The sequence below is a fragment of the Macrotis lagotis genome, chromosome 3 (genome assembly GCF_037893015.1).
Source record: "Macrotis lagotis isolate mMagLag1 chromosome 3, bilby.v1.9.chrom.fasta, whole genome shotgun sequence".
Taxonomy (NCBI): Eukaryota; Metazoa; Chordata; class Mammalia; order Peramelemorphia; family Peramelidae; genus Macrotis; species Macrotis lagotis.
Genome location: NC_133660.1, coordinates 89,918,677 through 89,935,500, shown reverse-complemented (window position 1 = coordinate 89,935,500; position 16,824 = coordinate 89,918,677).

Here is a 16,824-nt window from a genome sequence, read left to right as displayed (position 1 = left end):
CATGCATATAAACATATATGTGGTAAATTTATATATCTATAACATTTATCTTTTTCTTTATATCTTTCCATTGGTAAAATTTTTAAAGTCTGAAAATGCCTTACATGGATATACTGAATGAGTTCAGCCCTGATTTTTAAAAAAACATTTTATTTATTTTCCAGTTATATACTATGGTAGTTTCTACTTATCAATTATTTATAAGGTTTTAAATTTTGTAATTTTTCTCTTACCCTCCCTTCTCTCTTCCCAACTGCCCCATAGAAAGTAGTCTGATGATCTTACATTGTTTCCATGTTATACATCAATCAAAATTGAATGTGTTGAGAGGAGAGAAAAAAAACATATCCCTGAGGAAAAAATAAAATATTAGAAATGGCAAAATTATGTAGTACATGAGACACTTTTTTAAAAAAAATTGAAGATAGTGGTCTTTGTTTTAACTCCAACGTTCTTTCTCTGGATACAAATGGTATTCTTCATTGCACATACCCTAAAATTGTCACTGATGGAATGAGCAAGTCCATTAAGATTGATCAACACCCCCATGTTGTTATTAGGGTATACGATGTTCTTCTGGTTCTGCTCATCCCACTCAGCATCAGTCCATGCAAGATTTCAAGGCTCTCTGAGATCCCATCCCTCCTATTTCTAATAGAACAATAATGTGCCATAATGCACACATACCACAATTTGTTCAGCCATTCCCCTATTGATGGACAATCACTTGATTTCCAATTCTTTACTACCACAAACAGAACTGCTATGAATATTTTTATATAAGTAATGTTTTTACTTTTTTTCCTGATTTCTTCAGGGTATAGACACAGTAGTGATATTACTGGTTCAAAAGGTATGCACATTTTTATTGCCCTTTGGGCATAATTCCAAATTTCTCTTCATAAAAGTTGGATAGGGGGGGCAGAGTCAAGATGGTGGCATAAGAGCCACTCCTAGGTGCTCTCTCCAAAATATTTAAAAAATCTTAAAATTAAGACTCTAGGGGTGGCTAGGTGGCATTAGTGGATAAAGCACTGTCTCTGGAGTCAGGAATCCCTTGGTCCAAATCCAGTCTCAAACACTTAATAATTACCTAGCCGTGTGGCCTTGGGCAAGCCACTTTACCCCGTTTGCTTTGCAAAAACCTTAAAAAAAAAAAAAGAAAATTAAGAGTCTAATTTTTGAGAGACAGAACTCACAGAAAGATCCAGTGAAGCAATTCTCCAGACCTGGAAAATAGTGGGAAAACTCCACTCCATGGGGTTAGAGGGACTGCCTGCCAGAGTGAAGAAACTTCAGCCTCCCAGAGGCAGCCCCAGGATGCCTGGGAGCCATGCCTCACAGCAGTGGGGGCAGTTTGCTCACCTATACTGCTGGTAGCATGGGGCACAAATTGAAGCATCAGCAGAGGGAACCTCTGCCAGAGCAAGCACAAGAACCACAGGCCCTCAGGGAAATTGCAGCAGCAAGGTCACCTCAGCAGTAGCAGCGGCAACATGGCAACCCAGATGCAGGAAACAGAAGCAGGCATGGAGCTGGCAAGCAGGAACCCTCAAGCAACTGAGCCTTGAGTACTCAGCCCACTGAAGGTAGGGAAGTAGAGAGAGACTTAAGAGGTCTGTCCTCCATACCTGGAGCAGAACTCTTGGGCTTAGACCACATTCAGATCCTGATCACAGTCTAGGCCCCTCATAGAACAGGGTCCCCCTCATCTCAACCTTATGGTGGAAAGGTGTCATTCACAGACAAGGAGGGAAGACAGAGCCTCACACACTGAGATCCTTGTGTGTGTGTGTGTGGGGGGGGGGTTCCAATAATACTCAAAAGCTCATGAAGCACCCCAAAACCAGGCACAGGCTGGGGAAATGAGTAAACAGAAAAAAGAGAAATACCATTGAGAAATACATTGTCTATGATCCCAAGAAGGATCAAAATACTCAATCTGAAGATGAGGAAGTACAAACTCCTGCATCTAAAGACTCCAAGAAAAACAGAAATTGGGCTCAGGCTATGACAGAGCTCAAAAAAATATTTTGACAATCAAGTAAGGAAGATAGAAGAAAAATTGTGAAAAGAAATGAGAGAGATGTAGGAAAAACATGGAAAAGAAGTCAGCAGCTTAGTCAATAAGATCCAAAAAATGCTGAAGAAAATAACATGTTAAAAACCAGCATAGGCCAAAAGGATAAAACAATTCAAAAAGTTATTGAGGAGAAGAATGCTTTAAAAAATAGAATAGGCCAGATGGAAAAAGAGATAAGAAAGCTCTCTGAGGAAAAAAAAAATCCTTCAGATCTAGAATGGAGCTAAAGGAAGCTGATGACTTTATGAGAAGTCAAGACAATAATTCTACAGCAAAACAATGAAAAATTAGAAGAAACTGTGAAACATCTCTTTGAAAAAACAATTGATCTGAAAAACAAATTCAAGAAAGATAATTTAAAAATTATTGGTATACCTGAAAGTCATGATCAGGAAAAGAGCCTTGACCTAATTTTTAAAGAATTACTACAGGAAAATTGCCCAGATATCCTAGAAGCAGAGGGCAAAATAGAAATTGAGAGAATTCACTGATCTCCCCTGGAAAGAGATCCAAAATAACCAACCCCCAGGAATATATTAGCCAAGTTCCAGAACTCCCAAGTCAAAGAGAAAATATTACAAGCAGTCAGAATAACACAATTCAAATATCATGGAGCTTCAGTCAGGATAATGCAGGACTTAGCAACAACTATATTAAGGGCATCATAGGACTTGGAATATAATATTCTGGAAGGCAAAAGAGCTTGGAATGCAACCAAGAATCAACTACCCAGTAAAACTGAACATCCTCTTCCAGGGAAAAGATAGACTTTCAATGAATCAGGGCAATTTCAATTGTTCCTATTGAAATGACCAGAACTGAATGGAAACTCTGACCCTCAAATATAGGACTCAGGTGAAAAGAGTGGAGGAGATGGGTAAACTATGAGGGACTTAATGATGATGAACTGCATGTATTCCTGCAATGAAAAATAATACTTATAATATTCATACAAAACTTATCATTTAATAGAACAGGTAGAAGGAGCTTTTATAGATGAAGCACAGGAGAGAGCTGAATTTGAAGATATAATATATTGTAAAAATGGAGTCAATGGCTAGAAGGGAAATGTAATGTGGTAAGGGAAAGGAGAGGTGGAATAGGCTAAGAATAATATTTTTTTTTTATTGCAATGAGCTATTGTAATGATATGGAAGGGGAGAAGCCAAGGGGGAAATGAGGGAACCTTCACTCTCATGAGAGATGACTCAGAGAGGAAACAGCATATACACTGAATGGGGTATAGACACCTGGAGTAAAAAGTGAGAAGGGTAACGGGGGTAGGGGAGGATGTGAGTGATGGAGGAGAGGGTGGATCATGGGGAAGAGTGGTCAGATATAACATTTTCTTTTTTACTTCTTGAAAGGGGCTGGGATTGGATGGCCTGTCTGGGGCCATGGGGCTGGGTAGCTGCTAGGCATTAGAAGTGGTATGTGGGCTTGGGGCCTCTTGATCTCAGGACCAGTGATCAGTCTTCTGTGCCACTGAGCTACCCTACAGAACATTTTAGAAGATGGACATAGTGAAAGGAGAGAGAAAATATAGTATATGGTAGTGAGGAGGTACGAATGGAGGGAGTTGCGATCAGCAGCAGCAATGGTGGAAAAATATGGAAGCAGCTTTTGTGATGGACTTATCATAAAGAATGTGATTCACCCAAGACAGAGCTAGTGGTGTTAGAACAGACTGAAGCACTTTTTTTTTTCTCTTTCCTTCACTTTATTTCTCATGAGGGTCTATATTTGGGGGGGGGAGTGTTATGTTTACTCTTAAACAAGAATATTTTAGCAATGTATAAAAAATAATTTGTGCAAAAATAAAAATAAATATTTTTTTTAAAAAAATGTATCAGTTCACAGCTCCACCAACAATGCATTAATATCCCAGTTCCTTCCAACATTGTTCATTGTCATTTCTGTTCATATTGATCAATCTGGGAGGTGTGAGGTGGTACTTCATAGATGCTTTAGTTTCCATTTCTCTAATTGGAAATGATTTGGAGCAATTTTTCATATGACTCTGGATAGCTTTTGATTTCCTCATCTGTAAATTGCCTTTGAATATCCTTTGACCATTTGTCAATTGGGGAATGGCTAGTTTTTGTATTTTTTGTATAAATTTCTCCAAGTTCTCTGTATATTTTAGAAATGAGTCCTTTGTCAAAAAAGCTAACTGTAAAAATTGTTTCCCAATTTGCTACATTCCTTTTGATCTTGGTTTCAGTGGCTTTGTTTGTGCAAAGTTTTTAATTTAATGTAATCAAAATTAGCTAATTTGTTTTTAACGATGTTCTCCATCTTGACTTTTTGTTTCTCCATATAAATTTAGTTACAATTTTTCTAAATTATTAAAGTAATTTTTTGAAAGTTTGGTAAGGCAATAAATAAGTAGTCTAGTATAAATATAATTGTAATTTTATTATATTAGCTTGGTCTATCCATGAGCAGTTGAATTTTACCCAGGTATTTAAATCTGTTTTTGTTTGTGTGAAAAGTGTTTTATAGTTGTTTTCATAGAGTTTCTAAGTCTGCTTTGGCAGGTAAACTATCAAGTATTTTATATTGTCTGAAGTTACTTTAAATAGGATTTCTCTTTCTAAGTCTTGCTACTATATCTTTCTAGTAATATTTACAAATGCTAAATATTAATGTGGGTTTATTTTATATCCTGTGACTTTGCTAAAGTTGCTAATTGTTTCTAGTAGTTCTTTAAATGATTTTTAAGGATACTGCATCTTCAAAAAGTGAGAGTTTTGTTTCTTCCTTCACAATTCTATTTCCTTCAATTTCTTTTTCTTCTCATTGCTGAAGTTAATATTATATTGAATAGTAGTGCTGATAGTTGGCATCCTTATTTCACCTCTGATCTTATTGGGAATGCCTCTAGCTTATCTCCATTCATATAATACTTTTTGATTGTTTCGGATAGATATTGCTAATCATTCTAAGGAACAATCCACTTATTCCTATGCTCTTTAGTGTTTTTAATAGGAAAGGGTGCTGTATTTTCTCAAAGGCTTTTTCAGCATCTCTTGAGATGATCATATGATTTCTGTTAGATTTGTAATTGATATAATCAATTTTACTAACAGTTTTCCTCATATTGAACCAAACCCTGCATTCCCATGATAAATCCTACTTGGTCATAATATATTATCCTATTGGTAACTTGCTGTAATTACTTTGCTTAGATTTTATTTAATTTTTTTGCATTCATATTCATTAAGAAAATTGGTCTATAATTTTCTTTCTCTGTTTTGTTTCTTCATGATTTAGGTATCAACACCATATTGGTATCCTAGAAGGAGTTAGGCAGAGTGTCTTCTTAACCTATTTTTGCAAAGAGTTTATATAGAATTGGAAACAATTGTTCCTTAAATGTTGGATAGAATTCACTTGTGAATTCATCTGACTCTGCAGATTTTTTTCCTAAGGAAAGGCTTGTTGAATTTATTTTTCTGAAATAGGGTTATTTCAGAATTTAATGTTCTCTTCATTTAACCTGGGCAACTTATATTTTTGTAAATATTCATCCATTTCACTTAGATTATCAAATTTATTGGTATACAGTTGGGCAAAATAATTCAGAATTATTACCTTAATTTCTTCCTCATTGGTGATGAGTTCACCTTTTTCATTTATGATACTAGAATTTGGTTTTCTTTTTTCTTTAATCAAATTAAACAAAGGTTTATCAGTGTTAGTGTTTTTTTCATAAAATAAAATCTTGATTTTATTTATTAGTTCATTAGTTTTCTTGATTTCAGTTTTATTAATTTCTCCTATAAGTTTTTGAATTTCTAATTTAGTAGTTAATTGGGGGTTTTTAAATTGTTCTTTCTCTAATTTTTTAATTTGCATGCTTAGTTCATTGATTTCCTTCTTCTCTATTTTATTCATGTAAGCATTTAAAGATATAATATATCCCCTAATTACTTCCTTGGCTTTATTCCATAAATTTTGGTATGTTGTGTCATTATTGTCATTAACTAAGATGAAATCATTAATTCTATCTATGATTTGTTGTTTGATCTGCTCATTCTTTAAAATGAGGTTATTTAGTTTCCAATTAGTTTTAAGTCTATCTCTCCATGACCCATTATTGCACATGAATTTTATTGCATTATTGTCTGAGAAGGAAGTAGTCACTATTTTTCCTTTCTGCTTGACTATAAGGATTCTATGCCCTAGTACATGATCAATTTTTCTGTAAGTGCCATGTACTGCAGGAAAAAAAAAATATATTCCTTTCTGTCCTCATTCAACTTTCTTCAAAGGTCTTATCATGTCTAAGTTCTCTCACATTCTATTTAGCTCCTCAACTTCCTTCTTCTTTATTTTATAGTTAGATTTATATAGATCTGAGAGAGGTAGGCTGAGGTCTCCCACCAAAGGAGTTTTTTTATCTTTCTTTTTAAAGATTTCATTTATTTTTGCGTTTTACAATTTTTCTCCTAATCTTACTTCCCTCCTCCCACTGCCCCCCCCAACAGAAAGCAATTTGCCAGTCTTTACATTGTTTCCATGGTATACATTGATTCAAATTGAATGTGATGAGAGAGAAATCATATCCTTAAGGAAGAAACATAAAGTAAAAGAGATAGTAATATCAGACAATAAGCTATCAGTTTTTTTCTAAATTAAAGGTAATAGTCCTTGGTTTTAGTTCAAACTTCACAGTTCTTTCTCCAGATACAGATGTTATTCTCCATCATAAATACCCCCAAATTGTGCCTGATTGTTGCACTGATGGATTGAGCTAATCCATTAAGGTTGATCATCACCCCCATGTTGCTGTTAGGTGTACAATGTTTTTCTGGTTCTGCTCATTCACTCAGCATCAGTTCATGCAAATCCCTCTAGACTTTCCTGAATTCCAATCCTTCCTCCACCAGAAGAATTTTGCTGTCCATGTCTTTCTATATATAACTCATTCAGTTTTTCCTCTAAGAATCTGGATACTATAGCACTTAGTGATGCATATTTAGTATTGAAATTACTTCATTGTTTATGTTACCTTTTAGGAGAATGTAGTTTCTTTCATCTCTTTCAATGCTATCTATTTTTGCAGTTGCTTTTTTCTGAGCTAAGGATTGATACCCCTGCCTTTTTCACTTCAGCGGAAGCAAAATATATTCTGCTGCAACCTTTTAATTTTATTCCATATGTATCTCTCTGCTTCAGTTGAATATCTTGTAAGCAATACATTGTAGGATTCTGATTTTTAATCTATTCTACCATTTGCTTACATTTAATGGGAGAGTTCATCCTATTCACATTCAAAGTTATATTTACTAAATCTTAATTGCCCATGCTATCTTCCCTGTTTGTATTTTCCCCCTTTTTTCACTTTATCCATATTCCCCAATATATTCCTTCTGAATATCACCTCCTTCAGTGTGTTTTCCTGCCTTATATCCAAACCCCCTCCCCTTTCTTTCCCCTTTCCCTTTATCTCTTCTTCCTTCCCTTTGTTAGTTTCTCTTTTCCTCCCCCCACCCTCTTTCCACTTTTAATACTTGAGAGGTAAGATAAATTTCTTAACTGAATGTGTGTGTGTGTGTGTGTGTGTGTGTGTGTGTGTGTGTGTGTGTGTATTAATCCTTCTTTAAGCTGATCAGATGAGAATAAAATTCAGGCCATGCTCACGTCCTCCCTTCTTCCCTTCTATCGCAATAGATCCTTTGTTCCTCTTTATGTAATGTGATTCATCTCATTCAGTCTCCTCCATATTCTCTTCTCTTTACTATCCCCCTTTTAAGGAGATACTATTTTTAAATCATTCTATCAGAATCACAGACAAGTAATGAGTGTTTATTACTCCTGGTTAAGCATATTCTCTCTCTAATACAGTTACAATTCCTGAGGAATTATGAGAATCTTTCTCCTAGGTGGGGATATAGCCAGTTTCATTGTACTGGATAGCAGTTTTTTTTCTTTTACATTTTTTCCCTTTTCATGTGTCTCTTGAATCTCCTTAAATGTCCATCTTTTCCCCAGGAAGTAAAAGGCTCAGTTTTGCCAGAGAGTAAATTCTTGACTGCATTCCAAGCTCCCTTGCTCTTCAGAATATAATATTCCAAGACCTTCACTCCCTTAATGTTGATGCAGCCAGGTCCTGTGTAAAACTTACTATGTCTCCTTGGTATCTAAATTGTTTTTTTTAATTACTTGCAGTATTTTCTCTTTTATTTGATAGCTCTGGAATTTGGCCACAATATTCTTGGTGTTTTCATTTTAGCTTCTCTTTCAGGAGGGGATCGATGTATTCTTTCAATAAATATTTTACCCTCTAATTCCTTGATATCAGGGCAATTATCCATCACTAAATCCTAAAACATTGATACTAGGATTATTTTTTTTTATTCTCAATAATTCAGAAAGCCCAATGATTCTTAAGTTCTCTCTTCTGGATCTATTCTCTAGGTCTACCATTTTGCTGATAAGGTATTTTGCATTTTTTTCTAGTTTTTTTGATTTTGGGTTTTTTAAAAAGATTTTTGCAAGGCAATGGGGTTAATTGGCTTGCCCAAGGCCACACAGCTAGGTGATCATTAAGTGTCTGAGTCTGGATTTGACCTCAGGTACTTCTGACTCCAGGACCGGTGCTCTATGCATTGAACCTAGCCACCCCTTTTTGGTATGTTTAACATATTCTTTTTGTGTCATGAAATCATTAATTTCCCCAGATTCCAATCATTTTTTTTAGAGAAGTATTTTCTTCATTTACATTTTGCAACTCCTTTTTGAATTGGTCAGTTCTGTTTTTGAAGAAATTTTACCTTTGCCCAATTATATTTTCCAGTGATTTGTTTTCTTGTTGCAGGGTGTTAATTTTCTCTTGTGTGTCTTTTCCTAATTTTTCCAATTTTTTAAAAACTCTTAACTGATCTCTTCTAAGAACTCTTTCTGGGCTGGAGACCAATTCATATTCTCCTCTAAAATTCTAGCTTTCTGAGTTAGGATTTTTGTATTTGAGGTAGCTTTTGATGGACCCCCTTCACCTTGGACTGTCTTCATTTTCCTAGGATCTTGTGTTGGAAGAGGGGGAGAGGTTAATTCATGAACCTTTGTAGTTGAAATCCCTAGAGGCTAAGTTCACTGGGTTTAGTAACTCCAAGTAGTCTGGCCAGGAAGGCTTGCTAGAAGCTTTCTCTGAAGCATCTGAGACCTTGATTTGTAGCTCAGTCCATAGGCCTGGGGGAGTCAGGGGGTGGGGAGCCATAGGATCTAAATTATGCTTAAACCATGTGTGCTGGGCCCTCAGGCTATATTGTTAATCTAATTATTCACTCAGTACTGAGAGAGATCTGCTGACCACTCCTGAGTCTGGGGAAAGTGGTTGTTACATTCTGGGAAGAATCCCTTTCGCCCACAGGGAAGTATGAGGAGGGGAAGGGATTCAACTGGAACCATGGGGAGTATGCTGAAAATAGGGGGCTTGAGACCCTGATCTTCCAGACCAGCTGAGCTGACCAGATTGATGTCTATGCACCATGTTGGAGATTTTCTGCCTGCTGCTCTGGAACTCTCCAGCCCACTGCTCATACTGCCAATGTGCCTGTTCTCAGGTTAGTCCATGGGTCTCATTCTACCACCCCTGCACTGGCTCTCTGTTTTCTGCCCTTGCTCACCCAAGCCCCCCTGAGACAGACCTTGTTGGTTGATGTTCTTCTCCTAGGTTCATTTTCTTCTATTGTACATCTAAATTCTGTTAAGAGGCTTGATTAATATTAATTCTGAAGGCAAGCCAGAGGACCTTAGGACAGTTCCTGTCCTTTCTCTGCCATCTTGACCAGAAGTCCTATGATTTTTATCAGGCAAAAATTTTGGAACATCAATGAAGTCTTTCCTACTAGAAGCTTGCTCTCTTAACTGGGGGAGAGAGTTAATATGGATAAATGAAGGTTTTAATGAGCTTGTTTCAGTCAAACTCTGTTTATTCTTGGTCATTTTTTAAAATAAAGACTATAGGAAGGCAGCTAAATGGATTGACCTACATTTTTTATCAAGTCTATCTTATATTTTGCATCCTTTGATAGAAGTATGAATAAATAGTGGAGTAAAAAAAAAACTATTTAGTCTAAACTGTTCCTCCCTCCCTTTCTTATTCCCATATAGGCCAAAAGATAATTATGAACTGAAGTTTTTGTTGTGTGAGGATGCAGGCTCAATGGTAAGAAAGCTTGCATGACTTTAGAACAGGTGAAGTAGCAGTTTACTGACTGTGGGGCTAGTAATGAGGATTGAAAGTAGTTTTAAATGATGTTAATAATTTCATACAAGGGCTCCTGGAATAGGAGTGAGTTTATGAAAATGATAAGGCAAGTCAGTCGAGTGAACTTGCATTTATTTAGCCCCTTCTATAATGGAGACACTGTGTTAAATTCTGGAGACATAAAGTAAAATAAACAAAAACAAACAATTCCTGACCCCAAGTAACTCACAAATGGAGACAATATACAATATACAATGCATACACACACACACACACACACACACACACACACACACACACAAACATATGATCTGTCTATATACTTACATAAGAACATATATGCACATATACACACAAACACACATGCACATGCATGTGTGTGTATGTATGTATATATATACTATCTGAACTGTGTGGAACCACAACTGACCTCACTGAAGAGGTGATCTATGATATCCAGACCTCCAAAAGAGAGGAATCTTCATATCTCAAAACTAAGTCATATTGAAGAACAAAATAATGTAATTTGTGAGACATAGGGGTTAAAATAATTTGATTGTATAATAGTTTTATCATTTATTTTACTTTCATCATTAAATTTAAAAAAAATCTCTATTATGGCCAGTACTTTCTAGGGTAGAATTGGTATAAGCTGTACAATGAAGAGATTTATTTCAGTTTACTGCATGGGATAACCCAAGATAAATGTGACTGGTTCGCTCATATCAACTATCCTTTTGTTCATAGGACTCCTAACACAAAGGTTATAGATACAAGCAAAAAAAATAACAAAAGTTTTATCTGTCAGTGGTCATTGAAAAATTCAAATACTTAATATTTTGTTATCAAAAATATGATAGTGTTTCTTTACATGGAATGAAAGCAATTATATAAAAATGGAGATGTTTTCATTGACTCATTTAGTTTTCCTTAGACAAAGAAAATTCTTTATCACATTTTATAAATATGTATGTATATATTTATATATATAATTTATGTATGTGTAAGCATATACACAACAATGTCTGTGTATGTACATGTTTGTTATGTTTGTACATATGTATATTTTATGTGTAATATGTAGTATATAATAATAATAAACTGCTGATTTGTCCTTTTTATAGGATTAAATATTTTCATTTTATCTACACTTTTCATTTTGCAATTCAAAAAACAGAGGTCAGGAGAGATAGCAAATTTTTTTCAAAATTATGCAATTATCCATAAGATACAGGATTAGGACTTTTTTTCCACTAAGTTAAATTCAATACTCTTTCCATGACAATATATAACCTCATTGCATGTAGAAATATGTTTAGATAAGAATATTCAACAGGAATAGCATGAAGTCTTCAACATCTCCTTTCTCATGAGACATTCATCCAAATTGTTATAACACCCACAAAGATTCTGGACTATACATAGAAAAGTACCCCAATGGCAGTAGATAATGTCAGAATTTAATTGCTGAGGGGCAACTAGGTGGCACAACAGATAGACCATCAGCCCTGGAGTCCGCAGGACTGGAGTTCAAATTCAACCTTAGATACTTAATGCTTACCTGCGTGACCTTGGGTCACACTTAACCCCATTGCTTTGCAGAAACAAATAATAAAAATTTAATTAGTAGGAGAAGGAAAATAAAGTTGTGAAATGGAGGATGGAAGGAGGAGAGTCAGGGGAAACAAAGAAACTAAACATATCTAAAGAATTAGACCCTATTTTGACAACTACCTGATTAAGCACTAATGTAACTTTGAATATTTAGGGGGGAAAAACAAATGCAAGGAAGGTTGTCAATACCCTTCTGACCTGGATATTGTATTGGAAGCTTGTCAGTTGAGTGAGACTGTTATTGGGTATGATCTTGGATTGTGTATCCTTCCCCCATTTTGGACAACTGAAATACACCTATTTTTTTTGGTATATTTCTTGCATATATTGGGGAAGTCAGTCATCAACTCAGTTCCTGAGATTAGAATGACTTCTTTTTCCTCCTGGAACAATCACATTGCTCTAGCCTTTCTGCTTCTTTTCTCTTCTTCCCAATTCCTACAGTCTATCTACCTGCTAACACTGAATGCTTCTCAAAATCTCTGTGAACTACCTTTTTTCATCCCAATAGGGAGCTGAGTATCAAATGTCTCAACTGATAAATGTACACATTCACATATATTACATTTAAGATGTCCAAAATTTTCACCAAAACACTTCCTTCTTTAAAATTTCCCCTATCACCACCATCTGTCCTGTCACCCAAGATACACAATTTAAAATCATCCCTAACTCTTCATTCTCTCTCATACCACTATCAGCTTCTAAGACCTGTCATTTCTACCTAAGTACCATACCTAATATATATCCTCTTCTCTCCTTTGACATCAGTGGTAAATCCACTCATCATTTGGACTACTACAATAGCCTACTGGTTGGTCTTTCTACCTCACACACACCCCCTCCAGACTATCTTTCATTTAGCTATCATATATATATATATATATATATATATATATATATATATATACATATATATACATATATATATCACATTCTACAATGACTTACCATTATCTCAGACAACATGTTATTTTTTGTTGTTTGACTTTTTAACCTGAACACTTCCAAATTTTCTGGTCCTTTTTATCTTCTCTCAAGACCACTATGATCTAGTGACATTGATTTCCTTATTGTTCCTCCTACATTGCATGCCATCTCCCAACTTCTAGAATTTACATTGTCCGTCATACTTGAAATAGTATGCTTCTCAATTTCTACCTCCTAGTATCCATGACTTCCTTCAAGTCTTAACTCCTTTCTCACCTTTTGCAAATAACCATTGTCAGTTCTTAATCTTTTTTTAAATAAAAGTTTTTATTATGTTTTAAGTTTCAAATGGTCTCCCTCCCTCCATCTCCACTCTACAGTAAAGAAGATCATAATTCGAAAGATTTATAAATATGTGCAAAACCATTCTATACATATTTATTTTAAGTTCTTTCTCTGGAGGTTGACATTTTCCTTCAGAGTCCCTTTATATGTGAAATGAGTATTTACAGTGCTCAGAATAACTTGGTTGTTCACAGTTATATTTGGACAATATTGCTGTTACTGATATAACATTCTCTTGGTGCTTATCCACTTCACTTTTCATTATTTCATATAAGGTTTTCCATGTTTTTCTAAAATAAGCCAGCTCATCAATACTTACAGCAGAGTAGTATTCTGTCACAATCATGTACCACAGCTTGTTTTAGCCATCCCCTAAATTTTTAGTTCTTTGGCACCACATAGACAACTGTTTTAAATACTTAGAACATTTAGGTCCTTTTCCATTTCTTACTTGATCACCTTGGGAAACAGACCTAATAGTGTTATTTCTGGGTGAAAGGGCATACACAGTTTCAAAACACTTTGGGCATAATTCCAGATTATTCCCTAAAATAGTTGTATCAATTCACAGTTCTGACAACAGTGTATAAATGTTCCAAGTTTCCCACATGATCATCTGTCATTTTGCACTTCCATGATTTTAGCAATTCATAGGTATGAGATGATGATACTTCACAGTTATTTACATTTGCATTTTCCAAATCAATCATGATATAAACCATTTTTTCATATGCTATATATAATTTTGATCTTTAAAAAAGTTCAATGGATTAATTATTAATTGAGGAATGATTCAATTACTATAAATTTGACAAAATTCTCTATATATTTGAGATGAGACTTGTAGTAAAGAAATGATTCATAATCCCTCACCTCCAGCTTTCTGCTTTCATTCTAATCTTGACTACATTGGCTTTATTTGCATATTTTACAAAATCTAATGGGATGAGAATTATTCATATTGCATCTCACAGTGTTCTCTTATTTGTTCACAATATTTTTCCTAGCAAAACTTTGATACTTAATGTGTTCAATGTTTGAGTTTTCTTGTCTTTTCTCCATTTATATTTAGGAAAGCTTTTCATTTTGACCTTATCTTGGCAAATGGTATAAGATATTGATCTATACTCAATTTCTGCCTGACTGCTTTCCAATTTTCCCCAATGATGTTTTACCAAATAGTTTATTTTTATGCTGAAACTTAAATCTTTACATTGGACAAAGTTACATCACTGTATGTCTACTTTCTTTCACTTATCTACCTTTCTATTTTTTTAGCCAGTAACAGACAATTTTAATAAATACTGCTTTATAAAACAGTTTAAGAAAAAATTTTTCCATTACATTTTTTGTTAATTCACTAGATAGTCTTGATGTTCAAAATGACTTTTATTATTATTTTTCTATCTCAGAAATAATTTTCAGCAGTTTAATTGGGATGGCACTGAATAAGTAGATTAGGCAGAATTATCATTTTTATTATATCAACTCTGACCATCCATGAATAATTACTTTTTCTTCAATTATTTAAATCTGATTTCATTTGTATAAATTGATTTACAATCATGTATGCGTAATTTCTGGATTTGTCTTGGTAGTTCTTCTTAATCTTAATAATTTCCTCCTCAGGTTATCTCCAATTTAACCTGTATGTACCTTTTGGTAAATGGTTTTTTGTAGTTTGACTTCCACATTAGACTGACTTCCTTTACATTAGGATTATATATATATATATATATATATATATATATATATATATATGTATATATAATTATTGAGTTTACATTAAAGAGAATATATGTGATTAATTATAAGCATATATTTTAATAGCCCTTTTAACAAATTTAATACCACTGTGCTATTGACTAACCTAAGGAGATGATATAAAAAATAGACATTTTAAATCACAAGTGAAATCTTGTTTAGTTTGGTTTGATTCTTGTCAAATTTCTAAACCAAATTGCAAAAACATGATCAACTCCACTTTCTTTATACCAGGAGCAAGTAATGAATTAAGTAGTATATGCATAGTACATAGTTTGCCACATATCTTGGATCAGAGACAAAAAAATAATATTAAATACTTTATATAACTTCAGTTTTTTGACTAATAATAATAATAATAATTGATAGGTGGAAGGTATTGCAGATAGTTCTTTCAGATTTGGAAAGAACAAGATTCAAATCCCATCCCTGAAATTTCATGGTTATGTGATGCTAATTAAATCAATCAACTTGTCCATGTTCCAGGCAATATTAATTCTATAGATTTCAGAGTAAATATACATCTACATTTAAAGGTGTTTATTCTATCAAAGTTCTCTGTATCAATAAAATTGCAAATCAAATCCAAAAACTAAGCAAATAATATGTGGTATTCATTTAGAAATATATAGACATATCAATATTGATTTAGAACAATTTGCTAAATAAATAAAAGACGTATCTATATATTGATTTCTATTTATATATCTATCTAGTTATCTACGTATAGGAAGAAAACACTTAACAAAAATGATCTTATTCAATCTTCTCAACAATCCTGTGAAATGTTTGTAAACCTTTCTGCTTTCTCTAAATCTCATTTTATCATTCAATTAACATGTTTTGAGGGCAAGTTGCATTTGGCAGTATAAATTCCCCCCAAAGTAAGTTCTTAAAAAAAACAGACTAGGTCAAATGAAGAAGTACAAAAGAAGAGGTACAAAGGTTCAATGAGGAGAAGAATACTTTGAAAAGTAAAATTGACCAAATGAAAAGAAGAGGAACAAAAATTCACCAAAGGCCAAAAAAAATCTACTTAAAAAAGAACTTGGCAAATAAAACAAGTTACAAAAATTTGCTGAAGAAAACAAGTCCTTAAAATTAGAATTGTAAAAATGGAAGCTTAATGACTTAATGAGAAATCAAGAAAAATAAAAGTAAAGGAATAATAAAAATAGAATACAATGGGAAATATCTACAACTGACCTAGAAAAACCATCTAGTAGAGATAATTTTAAATTATTGGACTACCTGAAAGCCATGTTCAAAAACAGAGCCTAGACACCATCTGTCAAGAAAGTATCAAGGAAACCTGCTCTGATATTCTAGAACTAGAGAATCAAATAGAAATGGGAAAAAATTCACCTATCATACCCTGAAAGATGCAATATTATCTGATCCATACATTTATCTATCTATCTATCTATCTATCTATCCATCTTCTATCTATCTATATATCCATTTATAAGGTTATATACTATATACAAATATGTTTATATGTATATATAGACACACATATATATCTGTATACACACACACACACACATATATATATGTATATATATATATATATATATATATATATATATATATATATATACCCAGAAATATAAATATCAGGATCATATCCAGAGCTCCCAGGTCAAGGAGAAAATATTGCAAGCAAGCAGAAACACAAAAACCTCCACAGCAAAGCTGAGTATAATGCTTGATGGAAAAAAAATAGGTATTCAATGAAATAGAGAACTTTCAAACATTTCTGATGAAAAGATCAGAGGTAGAAGAAATGTTAAGTTTCAAATACATGATGCAAGAGAAGCATAAAGAAGTAAACAGGAAATAGATAACTCTCCCTTCTACACGGGAAGAT